The sequence below is a fragment of the Podarcis melisellensis genome (assembly GCF_964234715.1).
Source record: "Podarcis melisellensis genome assembly, chromosome: 1".
NCBI lineage: Eukaryota > Metazoa > Chordata > Lepidosauria > Squamata > Lacertidae > Podarcis > Podarcis melisellensis.
In genome coordinates, this window is record NC_138528.1 from 128989469 (window position 1) to 129009226 (window position 19758).

At 43.9% G+C, this 19758-nt stretch overlaps 2 protein-coding genes across 9 annotated transcripts in view; one reads left to right on the top strand and one right to left on the bottom strand.

Moving 5' to 3' along the window:
- TRPM8 (transient receptor potential cation channel subfamily M member 8) overlaps positions 1–19758 on the bottom strand; it is a 300849-nt gene that overhangs the window by 157378 nt on the left and 123713 nt on the right. The window lies entirely within an intron of this gene.
- The window catches only part of AGAP1 (ArfGAP with GTPase domain, ankyrin repeat and PH domain 1), a 306162-nt gene that overhangs the window by 66521 nt on the left and 219883 nt on the right, over positions 1–19758 (top strand). The gene's annotated exons all lie outside the window — the stretch shown is intronic.

The window sequence follows — 19758 nt, forward strand, 5'->3', positions numbered from 1 at the left end:
GAGCGAAAAATACGGTATATATTCCAAAGCATGCACAGGCACACCCACACCCACAAAAATGCAGGTATGTGCAACATACAACATTCAGTGCACTCCCACTACAGCTTCACAGACTTCGGCATTTACCTGCCACCACTGTTCCAGATGACTGGGTCAACAGATGATAGGTACAGCATGGGATCTGTCTGGTAAAGCAATTTTATAGCAGCACCTGTCCTGCACACATGCCTTATGCATTGGACTTGGGAAATAATCTGGACGAGTGAAAAGTGGATAGAAAGACATCTTCCAGTATGAAATAACATTCACAGAATTGTCAGCAATTATTTTTATATAGAAAGCAGTACACTTTCCTAAGAAATGCTTTAGGATTGAAATGGAACGTTTGGCTCCCTCTTGTGGAAATTCCTCTCCAATACATGTAATATTCACTGTCCTGTCTCCCCCCCCCTCCCCTTCCACATACAGAGCTCTTCTGGCTTTTGACATGAATTAGGCACTGAAACGCCATTGGTCATACTTTGTCAAAGCAGAGATGACATAATTTATATTAAAATTTCTATACTGTCCTTAGTAAAAAAAAAAACAGTTTACAATGTAGGACATAATAAACAATTTATGTCATAACATAAAATCCATACAATACAAAAAGTTAAGACATTTCTATGGTTATAATGCACAACAAAGCCTTAAACGGCCTCGGTCCAGTATATCTGAAGGAGCGTCTCCTCCCCCATCGTTCTGCCCGGACACTGAGGTCCAGCTCCGAGGGCCTTCTGGCGGTTCCCTCACTGCGAGAGGCCAAGTTACAGGGAACCAGGCAGAGGGCCTTCTCGGTAGTGGCGCCCGCCCTGTGGAACGCCCTCCCATCAGATGTCAAAGCGATAAACATCTACCTGACATTCAGAAGACATCTTCAGGGAAGTTTTTAATATGTGACATTTTAGTGTATCTTTCATCTTTGTTGGAAGCCGCCCAGAGTGGCTGGGGAAACCCAGCCAGATGGGCGGGGTACAAATAATAAATTATTATTATTATTATTATTATTACAACACATAATACACAAATTCTGAGTAGCAATGTCATATGCACAATATCATCCCAGCAACCATCTCTACAACCACTGTGGAATCTACAATCACTGGTGTAGTGGTGAAACATAATACTAACAGCATCCTAAAAAATAGGAGTGGGAAAAGTCAGCAGCAGGATACCTGAAGGGCAGAAACTATGCAAGTGCATGTATCTCTCCTTGCTCAGAGTAAGCTCTTGATTCATCCCCGCTCACCTCCTTCTCGGAAAATGACAGACCCTCCCAACCCTCACCTGGGAGCTTTCCTCTCACCCTGGGAGATCTCCACTTCCCTGCCTCTCACTCAGGGCCTTCCACCATCTTTCTGCCACTTTATCTTAGTTTATCTTGATTTGTAACATTTTGTGAACTATTAACTCATTTTGGAAAACAGAGAAATTCTTCTGCCACATTCACCCTTTCAGAATGACTGATTAAAAAAAATAGTTTTATATTTCTTACATTCATTTATCCTGCTGCAGATAATCATGATGATTATCCCAGAAGTTGCAGAAGTGCTGCTAGAAGTTGCAGGATTTAGTTCAAACTACAAGTCTTCTGTGGTTAACATTTAACATCACCTTTGGACAGCAGAGGTTGCCATCAATTTTGATTTTAATTAATTTTTATAATGTTTTTATAATGTTGCACTACTTTGGTGTTGTTAGTCGCCCTGAGCCCGGCTTCGGCTGGGGAGGGCGGGATATAAATAATTTGTATTATTATTATTATTATTATTATTATTATTATTATTATTATTATTATTATTATAACTTTCTCTGCTTCTTAGGCATCAAGTGGAATAAACAGATAAGTGATAGAAAAACAGACATGTACACATCATGCATTTGACACATTTTTATACAGTTTCTGTTATATGCTGAAGATACACCTCTTATTCTGGTCTTTGATACCTAAGATATGTTTTCAAGACCCACCCTATTCCTTTGACGATAATTTTAAAAAATTTAAATAGTGAATGTTAAATTGTTGTAATTTACTCTGGGACCTGGTGGTGACAGGAAGGTAATAAACTGAATTATTATTATTATTATTATTATTTACAACAGCACCAGTAGCAGTAGCAACCACCACCACCAACTTGATAACATATGAGAGTCAAGAAGCTTCTTTCAGTTTATGAAAACTTCCATTTTTGGAAGTCCATGCAACTCATGATGGAAGTTGAAAAGCCATGGATCTTTTAGACACAGACTGGAGAAATAATTTTTACTTATGTATGTCAAGTATGTTTGCAAATAACTTTACCAAGATGGACCAGGATATACATAAACATGTGTTCAGAATAACTTTTTTTTCTATAGTGACTAGGGGTGCACAGATCACCTAACAATTAAAATAAGAAATTTAAAGCTGTCATTTAATCAGATTAATTCATAAAACAGAGCACTAGCGACTCTCTGTGTTAAAAAATGTAATGATGATGATGATGATCTTTATTTATTTATACATACATACCCCGCCCATCTGGCTGGGTTTCCACGGCCACTCTGGGCGGCTTCCAACCAAATATTAAAAATACATTAAAACGTCAGTCATTAAAAACTTCCCTAAACAGGACTGACTTCAGAAACAGGGCTGCCTTCTAAAAGGTTTGGGCAAATAAAAAAAGGTCTTCACGCATGCTGCAAAGGAACCAAAATTGGTGCTAGACGAGTGTCAGAAGACTTAGTGCACGGTTGTCAAACACAAGGCCCGCGGGCCGAATCCGGCCCGCCAGACCTCGTCATGTGGCCCGTGTAGCCGCCGCCAGCCGCCAGCCTTCACCTTTTATTCTCGCGCGGCTGAAGGGGAAAGAAGGCGGCGGCTGAGGCGGCGCTAGCGGGGATTGAGGGAGACTCTCGTCGTCGTCGTCGTCCTCCTCCTCAGCTATGGCGGAGAGAGGGGCACTTTGCGGCCAGCGGGGCTCGCTCACGCCTTCGCTGCACCAGCCAGCATCCAGCACCTCAGCTTCTTCGGCGTCCCCGGCTGCACAGAGCCTTTCAGGGCAGCCTCCGCTGCCGACGGCAGTGCTACAGCAGTAGCAGCTTGCACCTGATCCTGCTCCGGCGGCGGTGGCACCTTCGTTGTCTCAGCCGGCCGCTCTCGGCCCCAGAGGAGGCTCTCTGGCCCCGGGGGGAGGCGGCTCGGGGGCTCCCGGTCCAGATGAACCTTTACGCCACATGGGAGGTGGACCGGAGCTCGCCCAGCTGCGTGCTCAGGTGAGGAGGGGAGAGAGACTCTTTCCTTCCTTTTACATTCTTTGGTACCGCCACCGTACAGATTTTATGAATTCAGTGGCATAGAAATGTGCATTTAATCAACCGATTCCCTGAGGGGTAAGTAGTAGCCGTGTCGCAGCAGCAGCAACACACACACAAGAGGAGGAAGAGGAGTCGTCTTTGTGGGCAAGCTGGAGGCTTAGCACATTTATCTGCTTTTGTTGGGCTGCAAGGTTTCTTTCCCTCCAATCTCATATCTTCTTCTCCACGCCCCCCCCCCCCCCGCGTCTCACCCCGATATCTCCCTCCGTTTACCTTTGCAGGTGTGGAAGTCAAGCCCGACCCCACCCACTCCCTAAGACCTACTTGCTCTATCGCCTGCCAAAAAGGGAAAAGAAAAGGGGGAAAAAACACACACAGAGAGAAAAGGCGCCTCCCTATTTTAAGTATTTACGTCCCTCCTCCTTGGGGAATAAAGGATGAAACCTAACCCTTAGACGTCATTTATCTGTTCCCCATATTTACAAAGTGTGTGTGTGGAGGGGAATGATAGCAAATTGCTTCTTTTAATCACACACACTTGAATGTTGAAGAGTGGTTTGCCTTTATGTGGGGCTGTGGGCTGATGTTTAAGTAGGAGTGGGAAATCGAGGAAGGCTGTACATAATGAAAGGACGCTTGTTCCTCTCAATAGGGGACAGCTGCACCTAAAAGTTTTCTTACATGAGTGTATGTTGGGGTCCTCGACCTTTGCGGAGAACTAATACCCCCTTCCATCTATGCCTGCATGCCTTCAAAGAGAATGAGTTATATTTTAGCTACCATCTTCCTCCTTGTTCATAAAGGGGGTGTCATCCGGCCCTTTGAGGGTGACCAAACTGCTGATGCGGCCCCCGATGAATTTGAGTTTGACACCCCTGACTTAGTGCATTGGCAGGGTCAACTCAGAGCAAGCAGTTATTGACTTCCACTAATCCTAAACTGTATAGGGCAGGGATGGCCAACTCCCAAGAGACTGCGATCTACTCGCAGAATTAAAAACTTTCTGTAATCTACCCCATTTTTGGGGGTTCAGGTCAAAGCTGTTGAGCTTTTTTAAGGAAATAAGTAATGCCCCGCTTTTTTTGTTTTTTGGGGGGTACGGGGCAAAGTTGTTGAGGAGGAGAGATTATTGTATACAGTGATGCCAGTGCTCAGAGAGACCAGAAGTATGTTTTCAATGCCTATTACTGCATAATATTGAATCTTATTAAAGACAATTTTTATCAGGAACATCTGAAAATATCTAATTATTTTGATAGGACAGTGTAGTAATTACTTTGTTCTGCCTCAGGATACTTCATTAATGATTTCAGCCTGTTAGAATTAGTTTGATGTGCCATTAATGAAGAAGGATTGTTCTTGCTTTTGTCTGTGTGTTCCGTGTGACCAATATAATTCATTTCAACATGTTCATTGCTGGGAAAGAATATTGTTATATTACTTGCTTGACCTTGTGTGGTATGCTAACCTTTATAAGGGCATTAAGGGACGCACGTAAAACAGTATGACCTATACAGCATGATTTTGTACTGTCAAAGGTTTTAATCTTGTATAGTGAAAACTTGAAGCAAGTGCATAAATTTGGTAATTCGTATTTTATAATTAATCCAAACTGTATGCCAACTGAAGGCTGCTCCCAAACAGTTTTGCCTACAAATTACTTCTATTGTGATAATGTAAATTTTCAGGACTTTTGTGGTTTTGGTTTTGCCCTCCTTACCATGTCATGACCAATATGCTGTATTAAAAAGAGGTCATAGCTTCTTTGTGCAATATTTTGATGTAATTTAATTAGTCAAATGACTAAGGGCAGTATGTCTGCAGCCATGTCACAGTAATGAGAGGTGAAGCAATTAAGCTTCTGAACTGAACTTGGATTATGTGCTGTGAAAAGCAAAAGCAGGTTTAAAGGAGAATAGGTTTTATAGCTGTACCAAAGAAGGTAGACAAGATTGCTTGGACATTCAAGCCTGTTGAATATATAACATCAATATCAAATTTTGACTACTGTAAGCCACCCCTCAACTAAGTTTTCATATTTTAATGAGATTTATTCATAGTCAGCATTAGTATGTTAAATAAATTTTTACTGTTTTTCACAATTTAAGTCCATCAATAAAAAATAAAAAAATTTACCCCCAAACCCCATGTATAGCAATATCTTTTCACAACCTTTTCTTCGAGATTCCAGGAATCTCCAGACTTTCCTCCATCCCCTCTTCTGGTTCTTTATATAAACAAAATTCTCTTACGTTTCCATATCCATTTACCCAATTTTGTAATAATTACACATAGTTAATCAAAACTTACTAACACATCTCTGCTAATTGTAAGCGTTTAATCAAAGCCTGCTAATGTACCAATATCTACAATATTTTGCACATAAACAATAATAGCTTCCAAGACAATTTCCCATTCTTTTTCCTTTGGCGTACTTTAATTTCATCAGCAGACTTCTGTCAGTTGAGGCAAGTTCCAAATCCAACTCGCCTTTCCTTGTACTTTCTGCCTCGTTTTCTCCACCACAACCTCCTCAAGTGTTTTCTGCGTAAACCACAAAACTTCCAAATGGGCTTTCTTCATATCAGTCATCTTTTCCCAGTTTTCAGGCTTCCTCTCGCAACTTTTGTCTAGGAACATCCCTTCCTCAGTTCTCCCTGTACAAGATTATTATTTCTGATTTGACAAAGGATGCCCCTTTCCAGACTGTCTTGTCTGTTGTGCAAGACTATTATTTCAGTTGGTTCTGTCACTCTTTTAATGCTTTGATTCTTTCGTGTTGTAAACTCATCTGTTATTTTAGCCACCATTTCCCCCATCTCTTTCATAAATTTCAATTCACATTGAGATATATCCCCCCCGGGTCCTGTACTTGAGCCCTTCTGTCCAGACTCAACTCTGTTTAATCATTGTCATATTTTCATTTTTCCGTTGTTCTCAAAACAGCCAGTTTTCACCACCACCACCTTATCAGTTTCAAGACCATTCCATGTAAGCTCCCAGTAAACAATAACAGTTTCTGTGCTTTCCCACTACCCCTGTTCTTTCAACCCACGTACTTTATACACATATGCAATTTAACATAAAATCCAATTTTTAAGTTGATATTCATATATAACAAATATCTACCTTAAAAAAGAGACAGAAACAATATATCCAGAAGAATTACCACTTATTTGTCCAGGAGAGAGAAAGAGTACTAAATTCAGTATCCAGTTTTCTAAAATGTCTCAGGGTAGAATGAAGAGTTGAAGCACTTGAAGATCCTTATAAATAGGTATATCAACCTCTCTTGCTAGTTTTTTTCCCTCCTTAAAATTCCGATTTATATACAGGAAACTGAGTTTAGTGCTCTGTAGATCCCTCCAGCCAAGATAAGTCTTTCTTATATTCCTGCAACAGAGTAATAATAATATAATAATAATAAAAAAAAATATTTATACCTTGCCCATCTAGCTGGGTTTCCCCAGCCACTCTGGGCGGCTTCCAGCAGAATATTAAAATACAATGATTAAAAGCTTCCCTAAATAGGGCTGCCTTCAGATGTCTTCTAAAAGTCTGGTAGTTGTTTATTCCCTTGACATCTGATGGGAGGGCATTCCACAGGGTGGGTGCCACTCTGCCTGGTTCCCTGTAACTTCACTTCTTGCAATGAGGGAACCACCAGAAGGCCTTCAGTGCTGGACCTCAGTGTCCGGGCTGAACGATGGGGGTGGAGACACTCCTTCAGGCATACTGGGCCAAGTTTAGGGCTTTAAAGGTCAACACTAACACTTTGAATTGTGCCTGGAAACGTACTGGGAGTCATTCAGGACCAGAGTTACAAGGTCTCGGCGGCCGCTCCCAGTCACCAGTCTAGCTGCCGCATTCTGGTTAAATTGCAGTTTCCAGGTCACCTTCAAAGGTAGCCCCACGTAGAGCACATTGCAGTAGTCCAAGTGGGAGATAACCAGAGCATGCACCACTTTGGCAAGACAGTCCGTGGACAGGATGGAGCCTGTGAACCAGATGGAGCTGGAAGACAGCTGAGCTGGACAGAGAATTGACGTGCACCTCCATGGCCGGCTGTATCAGGCTGCGCATCTGGTCCTTCAGAGGCACAGTTACCCAATTCAGGACCAGGGAGTCCTCCACACCCACCCACCCCCTGTTCCCCAGAAACAGTACTTGTGTCTTGTCAGGATACAACCTCCATCCATCCATCCTCCAACCGCCTCCAGACATTCACACAGGACCTTTACCACCCTCACTGGTTTCAATAGAGCTGGGTATCATTCACATACTGATAAACACCCAGCTCAAATCCCTGGATGATCTCTCCCAGCGGCTTCATGTAGATGTTAAAAGGCATGAAGGAGAGGACGGAGCCCTAAGGCACCCCACAAGTGAGAGCCCAGGGGTCTGAACACTCATCCCCCAACACCACTTTCTGGACACAGCCCAGGAGGAAGGAGCCACCATATAACAGTGCCCCCAGCTCCCAGCCCCTCTAGACAGTCCAGAAGGGTCTGGGAATGCCCCCTCACAGAGGGAGGCATTCACCACCCCACAGAGCCCATCACCCAGCCCTTCCCAGCTCACGTTTATTAGCCAGGATGGGCAAGGATCAAGGAGGCAGGTGGTCGGTTTCACTCATCCAAGCAGCCTGTCCACATCCTCGGAGGTAACAGATTGGAATTGATCCCACACAACTTGACTAGACGAGACTCTGGCACTCTCCCGCCCTGGCCCTGCTCCCATTGTGGCATCTACCTCTTTCTGAATCTGAGTGCTTTATTTGCAAAAAACTTTGCAAAATCATTGCAGGAGATCTTGGGGCCCTTACCGGGCCCTGATGGCACAGGTGGTTCCATTTAATTGCAAACCACCTGAAAGAGTCTCCTGCTGCTGTTTTCTGCAGATGCAATAGAGGCGGTGATTGCTATCGCCACTTGATAGGCTCGACGTTGAGCTCTAACCCATGTCCTGTCTAGCCGTCTCAGTGATTGTTTCATCACCCTCAGCTCTGAGGAAAACCATGGGGCTGTCCAGACCCTGTGCAATCGGAGAGGGCGCTTTGGAGTCAGACAGTCGATAGCCCTGGTTAATGCCATATTCCAGCGGTCCACCAGGGACCATCAACATGGGATAAAACACCCCCTACCACTCTCTGGAAACCATTTGGCTCCTTTAAGTGGGGGTGGGGCGGACCATCTGAATTGGTCCCCCCTCCCTGTGGATGGGAAGGCTCACAGAGAAGTTCCGTTGCACCAGGCAGTGATCCGACCATGGCACTTCCTTTGTTTTGCTTTTACTTAGTGTCAGATCACCCACATCCATAGTGGTGAATACCAAGTCTAAGACATGTCCGCAACTATGAGTTGAGCCAAATTTATTCAGGGACAGCCCCATGGAGGCCATGCTTTCCACGAAGTCCCGAGCTGCCCCTTGTAAGGTCATGTTGGCGTGGATCTTAAAATCCCCCAGGACAACCAAACTAGGTGTCTCCAGGAGAACATCCACCACGTCCTAAAGCAGCTCAGGCAGGGAATCCTTGGTGCAGCGGGGAGGTTGGTACACCAAAAGGAGTCCTGTATTGCCCAACCTTTGGAACATGCACTCAGAAAACTGGGTCTTCCCAATAGGACGCCTGGTTCAAGCTAATGACTTACTAAAAATCACTGTAACCCCCCCCCCCCGCCTGGCCACATGACCTGGGTTGCTGTATGTAAGAGAAACCTGGTGGACAAGCAGCGGCAAGAACAGGCCCATCTGGTTCATAAGTACTTGTCTTAATCCAAATCTCCTCTGCTGAGTTCAGTGGCTGCAGTTCAAAATCCAGTTTCCACTTTTATACTCCAGTATCAGTAACAAGCCAAGTAGAGTAGATTTCAGTTGCCTTAAACTTTCCTCCCCACAACTGACAAAAAGGTTTGGAAGGCGTAAGCCCTCTCGGATGTTGTCAGAGTCGTGGCACAACCTTCCTTTTTCCATACACAAATACTGAGTTGTGGCCAGCTGTAAAATCCTGTAGTGATGTCAAACAATACAGAATGGGTTTCAGTTGCCTTGAATTCTCCCATCAGCAGGCCCACACCATAAATATCAAATAAGATAATAGTTTTCCACTTGCAATTTTTTTCCATGTACAGTTAATTACCCAGAAGAGGAAGAACGGACTTCTTTTTTAATCATTCGTCTGGTGCTGAATTAATCTTAATTTAAATAGTAAATCTTCTTACGTTCCCGTCAGCTTGAATGTTAGTTACGGGAAATCTCTGCTGGTGGCCGTAGCATTAAGGCTTTGCTCCTGTGGAGATGTCTTGCTGCCCAGACTGCACTCAAACCCGCTTCTTTTCCCCACTCTCCCGAACCTTTCAGCGCAGGGGTCTGGGAATTGCGGGAGAGCTCTCTTTGCAATCTGCTGGACCTTTTGACATCTTGAGAACCCTCTCACGACTTTTTTGGGGGTACACCTCACCTTGGCGTTTTCCCCTGACATTCCGCGGGGCTCAGATCTGTCGGAGCGATCAGATCTGTGCTCCGTTCACCATCTTGCAGAGATCGGAAGTGATAGTCAGCATTAGTATGGACAAAACTAAGAACATAAGAAGAAGTGTGCTGGATTAGTTAAAGACCCCATTTAGTCCAACATCCTTCTTTTACCGTGTCAACCAGATGTCCATGGGAAGTCCACAAGGAGGGCCTGAACACCGCATCATTCTCTCCATTTGTGCTCTCCAGTAATTGGTATGGCATTCTACCTCCAATATGGGAGGTAGTACTCAGCCATCATGGCAAGCAACTTTTTATAGACTTAATCTTCCATGGGTTTGTGCACTCACCCTTTAAAACAATTCAACTTGGTGCGAGGACACCCCTGCAATGCTATTCAGCAGTGGAACCATCTCCCTGGGGAGGTGGTGGACTCTCCTTGGAGGTTTTTCAGCAGAGGTTGGATCCATGAGCCTATATGTGAAGTATGTTATGAATGCCTTAGCTGAGATTCCTGCCTTGCCGGAGGTTGGGCTTGATGACCACTGGAGTTACAGTACTTCCAGTTCTATGATTCTGTGATTCTAATGACTACATCTAGTGGGAATGAAATCCATAATTTAACTGCTTTGTGAAGATGTACTTTGTTTTGCTTGTCCTGAATCTTCCGACATTCAGTAGCCCATGGTTCTAGTATTATGGGGGTGGCATCCGTCTTCTTTCTTGACACCATACATAATTTTATACCCCTCTATCTTGTCACCTTTTACACTCCACAAATATTGTAATTTTTCCATGTAGGGATTATCCTTTTGTTTGCCCTTTTCTAAATACTTTCCCATTCTTCAATATGCTTTTATGATATTGGCAGTTTTATTTTCACTCATTTTCCTAATTTTCCCCAGTGTGGTGTTTACCTTTCTCACAGCTGTAGCACACAGGGTGAACATTTTTATTAATCACCATGGTTATAGATCTCTTTCCTGGTCAGCCACCATCAATTCAAACTCCATGAGCCTATATGTGAAGTATGTTTGGGGTTTTTTAACACCACAGATCAGCATTTTCACATTTGAATTCTTTAACGCTCAGGTGGATACATCCCAGAGGTTTACAAGTCTGGTTTTACCCTTTTGTCTTATATCTGATATCATCCTTTTTGATAAAAGAATATGATGCTCCCCAAAACCATAGAATATTATTGCCTTCCTATTTTGGTGATTTGCTAATGTTTATCTCTCAGCATGATAATTTCTGCTCCTCGGATTAATTACTTTAGCTGTTTTGTTCTCTTGGGTTGTGTCTTGTATACCATGGTCCAGCCTTAATTTCTTTGGTTTATTGTATTGCCTTGATTTGGAGGTGGTTTTTTGTATTTATTTGTCTTTATTTAATCTTGCATTTGTATCTTAAGCAAATGTCAGTAAATATATAGTGTTGATGCAAATTGTGATGTGCATAGACCTCTACAAGACACACGCGTGTCATGCTATACCAAGGAGTAATTCTCCTGGTGCCTATAATTTGTTTCCGTAATGTGCAGCTGTGACCTTTATAGAAAAATGCTTATGGCCATTGCTAAGAATCTGAAGTGACATGCTGCCCTGATTTCTCATTAATAGACTGTCCATCTTTAACTACACAGCTTGCTTAAATACTAGATGCTTGCAGTATAGTATTAATGAAAAGCAGAGATGCACTCTTGATTAAGAAAGCTTGCTCACCCTGTGGTGGTTTACAATGCTATGCTTAGTACATACTTAGAACTTCAGATTAAAAATTGAGCATTGAGTCATCGCCCCCCCTTCCCTCCCACTTCTGACAAGTTACAATCCCTATGGGGCAGAGGATTATGTTTTGTGAGGTTTACAGAACAATCCACACAAGAGTTGGGCATGCCCAATGGGTTTTCACTTATCACACATGCCTGTTACTACAGCAGCTGGAGCAGAGGCTGCATGCAGCCCATTCATGCTTTGGTTAGGGAGGTTGTGTCTTGTGCTTAACCCAGGCATGACAGGGGACTTGAATCTGTTATATTTTCAGTGGAACTCTGACCTCCAGGAGTCGCCCCCCCGGCAGAAGAGGGGAATGGAGAGATAATTTTCACTGGGTACCCCTCTCTGCCACCCAGTATGCTCCCTAGAAATCTGCTCCAGCATTGGGAGACCTTGAATATCCTGGGAGGTGGGGGAATTGTTGAGATTTACCTTTCTTCCCTCTTCTGTTAGCTTATGGGAGCTTCTGTAGGATCAGTGGCCCTTCTGCAAATGGTAGGAGCCCTTTTATATGCAAAGGAGTCCAATCTGGAGTGTTTTAAGTACATTAAGTATCAAGAGTTGTTTAAAATTAAATAGGTGGCACGACAACCTTTTGAACAGATTGTGGGGGCAAATGGGAAGCTGACAGGAGTCCCCAGGATGAATGTGAAAAATGGATGATGGTTCAAATGCGGACAGGGTAGAACTAGGCATTGAGACAGCAGTTTTGAGAGGCTAAAGCACAAGTTCCAAGGCATTTGGGGAGAGGCACTGTAGACAAGTAGTTATATGCCAGTGTCAGAAGGCAGGGAAGTTTCATTGCACAGTTAAAAGTCCTTGTGCTAATGCAACTGTTTGCTTGGATGCTGCCTCTTGTATTCTAACATCCACGAAAAGCACCAAACAGTGGGTGTGGGTAATTTTTCCTGTGGGGCAGTTCTGGGAAACTAGGGCATCTTCTTGTGTATTGGTGTATGCCAGGGGTGTCAAACTCAAATTCATTGGGGGCCGCATCAGCAGTTTGGTCACCCTCAAAGGGCCGGTTGTATCTGTAGGACTATGTAAAGGACATGTAAAGTGGAGGTTTCCTGTGTAGAACGGCCGGCGCCGCTAGAGGGCAGACGTTCTCTGGTTTGTAGGCTGCCGCGCATGCGCTGAAGAGGCGGCTTTCTTGTGCCCCCCCCAAAAAAGCGCGAATAAAAGGTGAAGGCTGGCGGCCGGCGGCGGCTACACGGGCCACATGACAAGGTCTGACGGGCCGTGGTGTATGCTATTCTCTTGTGGCAGCAAGTATGAGGTTAATTATGAGCGACTGGACTATACCCACCCCATTTTTGTGATTGTTTTTTTTCCCTAATGGCGAGTATTCAAATGAATCTTAAAGTTGTATTTTACATTGTAATCTGCCCTGGGCCCTTGGGATGAAGGGCAGGCAATAAATTAAATGATAATTAAGAGTAAGGGTTGGGCATCTGTGTAGAAATGGGTTTGAACCAATGTGGCTTTTTGTCTCCTGTTGCTAAGCAGTGATGGAAAGAACTATACAGTGGTACCTCGGTTGTTGAATGTAATCCGTTCTGGAAGACTTCCGAAACGTTTGAAAACCAAGGCACAATAGGTGGTCGGCAAGTTCCATTGAGAAAATGGAGTAACGCGCCTCAGAAGCCGTTCGACTTCCGAGAAAACTGAAACGTTCACTTCCGGGTTTTCAGCATTTGAAAACCAAAACATTCGGTTTCCGAGATGCTCGAAAATCAAGGTATTGCCTTTGGAAAATGCAAAACAGATACATCACTGTTCAAATTGATACTATTTAGAGATTGGATTTTGTTAGCTTAACTTTCTCTATAAAGTTAACATTTCAATGTGCACAGCATGCATTTAGAAAGCTAGAGTTCGCTTTGAAGTTTGCTTGTAAAACCACCACCACCCAATCTACATCACCTGTGAATGTTATCAGTAGTTTCAGTTTAGAATGAACTTTGTAGGCTCAGCAAGTGGCCACTAGGGGTCAGTGCAACAATAGCAAAATATATAAAAAATACTCATTGCTTGAGCCCCTGCTTTTGTGTTCAGTAAACACAGTAAACCCAACACATTGGTTGAAGACCATTTAGAGTTGCAATAAGACACACTCGTTAAAATAAGCAAAGTTGCTGGATCAGCATTACTCAGACCGAAGACTGAAGATGTTAACTCTTTAATGCGCAGAGTTATGAAGTCAGCTGATTTAAGCAATGGAAGTGGCTATATGTGACCGCTTTTCAATATGCAGTTATAGATTATAGGTTTGGAGAGGACCCCCCCCCCTCAACACTAGAAATTAATATAAAAGCTAGGATTTTTGATTAATTGGAATATGAAGGGAAAATACAAGCTGCAGAGGAATTCCTGAGCAAGCCTATGCAAAACGACCTGGGCCATTAAGAAACAATACAGGGCCACTGACAAGGCAAGAGAGTGGTCCTTCCCCCTTGCCCTGAGGTGTGAACAGAGACTGGGGGTTTGGAAGGTTGCCAGGGAAACTGTGTGTTTGAGGTGACAGGAAAAGGGAGTGTTGAGCAAGGTATGCTGGGGAGAAAAGGAGAAGGCAGACGGGGATCCATCTTGGGCAGGCTGGCTGCAGGCTGGCTGGGAGAGATACCTTGAACAAGTTGCATGGAATCAATTCCAATCTGTTACCTCCAGGCATGTGAACAGGTTGCTTGGATATGTGAAACCAACCACTTGTCTCCATCCTGTAAAGCAAGTCAGGATGGGCTCTGCAGGGTGGTGAATGCTTCCCTCTGTGAGGGAGACTTCCCAGACCTGCTGAAAGAGGCAGTCATTAAATCGCTTCTTTAAAAAAACATCTTTGGACCTGGCCGATATGGCCAACTATCGCCAAGTCTCAAATCTTCCATTCTTGGGTATGGTGATTGAGTGAGTGGTTGCTGAACAACTCCAGGCACGCCTGGAGGATGCGGACCATTTGGATCCCTTCCAGTTGGGATTCAGGCATCATCATGGGACTGAAACTGTCTTGGTCTTGTTGTTAAAGGTAGGTAGCCGTGTTGGTCTGCCGTAGTAAAAAAAATAAAAATAAAAAATCCTTCCAGTAGCACCTTAGAGACCAACTAAGTTTGTTATTGGTATGCGCTTTCATGTGCATGCACACTTCTCGCTGGTCGATGATCTCCGGCGGGCTAGGGACAAAGGTGAAAGCTGTTTCCTTGTTCCTACTGGATCTCTCAGTAGCCTTTGATACCACAACATCCTTCTGGACCGTCTAGAGGAGGTGGGAGCTGGAGGCACTGTTATACAGTGGTTCCGCTTCTTCCTCCTGGGCCGTGTCCAGAAAGTGATGGTGGGGGATGAGTGTTCAGACCCCTGGGCTCTTACTTGTGGGGTTCCTCAGGGTTCCGTCCTCTCCCCCATGCTTTTTAATATCTGTATGAAGCGTGGCAGGAGACCGGAGTGATGAATCCCAGGCGACGCTGCATGGGGGGGGGGGGGAGACATCGGCCTCAGTGTTATCACCCAACGCTATCATCTCTGCCTCAATGCTCAGCTGCTTCCACTTCACCGCTTGGAGCGTGAGGAGCAGCTTGCGTGCTGCACTCGGCTGGCTCCGCCTGTCTCAGTTGAGGGGTGCGGGACAGAGCGGGAGCAGCTAGGCTGGGCAGAGGGGCGGGTGATATGAGAAATGTCCTCAGGTGTATGTGGAGAGGCTGGCTTTCTAGTAATGAACTCTGGCGAACTCTGTGCTGGGGCAACGGCACGTGTGCCCACAGAGAGGGCTCTGAGTGCCCCCTCTGGCACACGTGCCATAGATTTGCCACCACTGCCCTAGGCCATCAGCCTTGAGGTCTCAGACATCTTTCTTGAGACAGCCTCCATCACTCAGGCAAGGAAACTGTTGGGTGGCAGGTTTCAGTGGCACAGACCAAGTTCTGATGCAAAACAAAACAGCTTGGTTAAGATTGTTTTTCTTGGCCAATCACTTTTGAATGTACTTCTCTACTTTGACACTAGTGATATACAGGGTGAGTCCTTTAAAAGAGGCCCCATGGATACAGAGTACACAGGTTCTTATCTTAAAAAGGTAAAGGTAAAGGGACCCCTGACCATTAGGTCCAGTCGTGACTGACTCTGGGGTTGCGGCGCTCATCTCGCTTTATTGGCCGAGGGAGCCAGTGTTTGTCTGCAGACAGCTTCCGGGTCATGTGGCCAGCATGACTAAGCCGCTTCTGGCGAACCAGAGCAGCGCACGGAAACACCGTATACCTTCCTGCCGGAGCGGTACCTATTTATCTACTTGCACTTTGACGTGCTTTCGAACTGCTAGGTTGGCAGGAGCTGGGACCGAGCAACGGGAGCTCACCCCGTCGCGGGGATTTGAACCGCCGACCTTCTGATCGGCAAGTCCTAGGCTCTGTGGTTTAACCCACAGCGACACCTGTGTCCCTGTTCTTATCTTAAGGAGTTTATATTAACCCTAACAGGCAACATCTCATTTATTCAAGGTTTGACAGTTTCAGTGATTACGATGGGGTAAGACAGAAAGCCAGAATTGCTGACATGTATATGTAGTGGTGTATATTATAGCCTTGTTTGTGAGCTCTACATCAGCTTGTATCTACCATCCTCCCATCTTTCCTAATAGGGTAGATCAGTTGAGTAATTTTCTCATAAAATACAGAAGGCTCATTGAGCCCACATTTTTAGCAATTTCGTTGGATGATTAATAGATCCAGGATATGGAATAGTTTGCATGCAAAGGGTGATATCCAAATTGTAAATTCACATTTGACCTAATTATGCCTACATAATACTAAGCTTACTTTGTTGTTCATGGTTTTATTAGCTTTTTTTCAAGATCCTAAGATTAATGTTGTATTTGATGCATGCTAGTGAGAGCCAATGTGAAAAAATGTTAATGAAGGGGATTGTATATGAGAAAGTTCTGACATGAAATCTAGGTTTTTCTTCTAACTATGAATGCAAAAGAGAACTGGCAGAAAACCAAGTTTTAGCCTATTCAAAAGGAAGCAGTCCTATGCTAGGTTAATGTAAGCCATACCCTCCCCTAATTGTAATTACTCTAACAATTTTTTGCCAAGTGTAGAACGCATTAGTTTAATGTTACTAGTGAAATGAAACTACAAAATAATACCAGTGATTTTTATGGCTAACAGTGTTGTACTGTGAATTTATCTGTGATAATTTAGGAGATCAAATCGTATTTAGTTGATATTTGAAACATCATGGATTGCTGGTTACATTAAAAAACAACAACTAAAACACACAAAAGCTGTAAAAGATAAGTTGCTTCTTCAATTTGGTGAAGAAATGCCCGATTGTGTATAAGTACAGCTGGGCTTCTGCAGGGCTGGGTAGAAAACACACCTGTCATTGCAAATCAGTTGACCATGGTGATACAACTGAATATTTACCTCCTATAAAAGGTCTCATAGGCCAAAGTGCAACAAATAAAGTACAGTGAAGTCCCTCACAAGTCCTCTGGATTGGCTCTTTTTGTGTTGATACACAGGTAGGAATTGAAAGTGCTCTCTTAATCTTAATGGATGAGGCCATTCTTCTGACTAGTAGGTCAAACAGGGCCTTCAATGGTGATGGAAAGCCTAAAGGAAGCCAGTACACCACTGCTTCAGATTCTGCAGGGTGATGTCTTGCTCTCCTTGGGTGGTGATGTGCTCTGCTGTGCTCGCTCCTGCAGCTTCCAGGCAGGCTTCATTTGCAGCCTCTCATACTGTCCTATTCAGCACTGTGGTTGTACCTTAGGAGGATGTGCAGCTGTGGCAAGATTATGAACATATATAGAAGGACTGAGGCCTTCTGTGGGTTCTAAACACCATATATGTGGTGACTCTAATATAGACAGGTCTTCAATGTTGTGAAGTATTTTGTTGTACCTTTCTGTCTTGGTGTACATATGTAAATTGGTCCAAATTCTATCAGGGATAGGGAAAACATGAATTTTAGATCAGGAAAATAAAGGAATCTACTATATATTCTGGAAAAACTTTTTTTACCGTTTGTTCTCAGTAGGTCTGGCCACCTTGATACCATCATCAAGCTTGGTATGAGGGTTTCTGAGGTGGGGTGGCAGTTTTTGTTGATGTGGGCAATGCAGCCACCATTTTGAATCAAGATGGCAGTACGAAATGTGACTGCCTGATTTTTGGAGTGATGGGTACAAACTTGACTGATTTCAAACTACTGGCCACCATTTTAAATTAACGGTGGTCCAAAATGTGACTTAGGCTTGTCTTCACACATTTTTTTTGTGTGGTGGGTCCAAATGGCACCAATTTCAAACTGCATGAGATTTCCAGAGGTGGGGGTAGCAGTTTTGTCAATGTTGGGATGCTACCCACTATTTTGAATCAATATGGTAGACCAGAATGTGGTTTAAGTGGGATTTTGTCTGATTTTGGGCATAAACATTCTAACCTGTGCTAATTTGTATGCCTCTGAAGATATCAGCACTTAACTTGGCACAAGGGTTCCCAAGATGGATGAGGTGGTCTTCATTCGTGTTTGGATGGCAGTTGCCATGTTGAATCAAGATGGTGGACCAAATAAACCACAATTAAACATTAGCATCCCCCACCCCCCAAACACTGATTCGGGGCTAATGTTCCCCAGGTCAGGTAGGAGCTCTGAGGTGTATGTGTGTGTGTTTGTGGTGTTATTAGTTATCCACCATTCACCCTAAGGTGAACAATAAAACACAATGGCTTTATATCTGTGCCCCTGAAGCGTCCTAAGGAAGCCAATTCTAATAATTCATTGAAAAACCCGAAAAGCATTAAAAAAAACCTGGGTGAAGTGGATTATTCGGGAATATGTATGTGGTAATAGATATTCAAGAGGTTACTTCTCACTTTAGTAGGCCAACTATAGGTTGTTGTTTTTGTCCTGGTCTGTTGTGATTAACAGAAATAATTTCCTCTAATACAATGGGGAACCTTTTTTTTTCAGGCGAAGAGCTGCATTGCTCCATTTAAAACTGTTGTGGGGCTCAGTCCAGTAGTGCACTAGGCACAACTTAAAGCACATTGGATGGGGGGGTTCATGCCCCCATAATAGCATTTCCTTCAGAGGAAACAAAACACTGATTTTAATCAGGTTGTGGTAGATTGATTACCAATTTCTGAATCTCTGAAATATAGAGTGAAAACTGTTTCACTGGAAAACTTGATATACTGCACTGCAGCACCCTCCTTTTTTGAAAAGACCATTTTGAGCTGTTCTCATTCTGCTTAGAATTATTTTACCTTTTAGAATCAACATGAGTAGCTTTGACTTTGTTCTGTCTTGAAGGTAACTATTTATTACTGTGCTTCTTTAAATCTCTCGATTAATAGGAGCAATTAAACAATAGTTTAATTTCCATCAAATTAACTGCCCTAAGAGATAATTGCAACATAAATGAAGATAAATTTGTTTCAATACACCAAGAGTTTTATATAAGTCAAGAACTGAATCTCTAGTTTAAAATCAGAGGTGAAACTTGAAATGACATGTGACCTAGTCTTCATACATGACCCAGATGGGCAGATGGGTCTGAGGATTAGATCCATGTGTCTTTAGACCCCTTGTGAGCGGCATTTGAAATTAGCTGTGCGCCAGTCACATTTTGCTACTGACAACTGGCCTTTTGTGACTGGGTGGAGATGTCCAGGCGCCACCCTTGGTGCTCAGCAGCTCCACCTGCCTAGCTGCAGTCAAGCTGATAAGCTGGACGCAGCAGCAGTCAAGGTGCACAACTTTTGCTGCTTTGCTTTATCCACCAAGCACCTGAATTGCCTGGTAGCGCAGCAACAAAAGACACACTGCCAAGCAGATCACATGTTTGGCGGGATAGATGCATCTTTTGCTGCCACGCTACTCTGCAGACCCCCTGATTCACCAGACAGTAAGTTATTTATTTTTGCTGCCCCGCTCCTGGGTGAATCAGGTGTTTGGTGGGGTAGAGCCCTACCCTGCAGACCCCCTGATTCACCCAGCTTGCTCAGTTGTGCTGGTCCCAAGCTGCCACTCGGTGGAATGGCATGTGGGGCAAATCTCTGGGAGGTAGAACACTTTGGTAACAGGTACCTCTTATCAGCCTTCACTCTTGTGATAGCTCTGCTTTTTAGAAGATACTACCATCATCCAAGCTTTAGGACAGCCTTCCCCT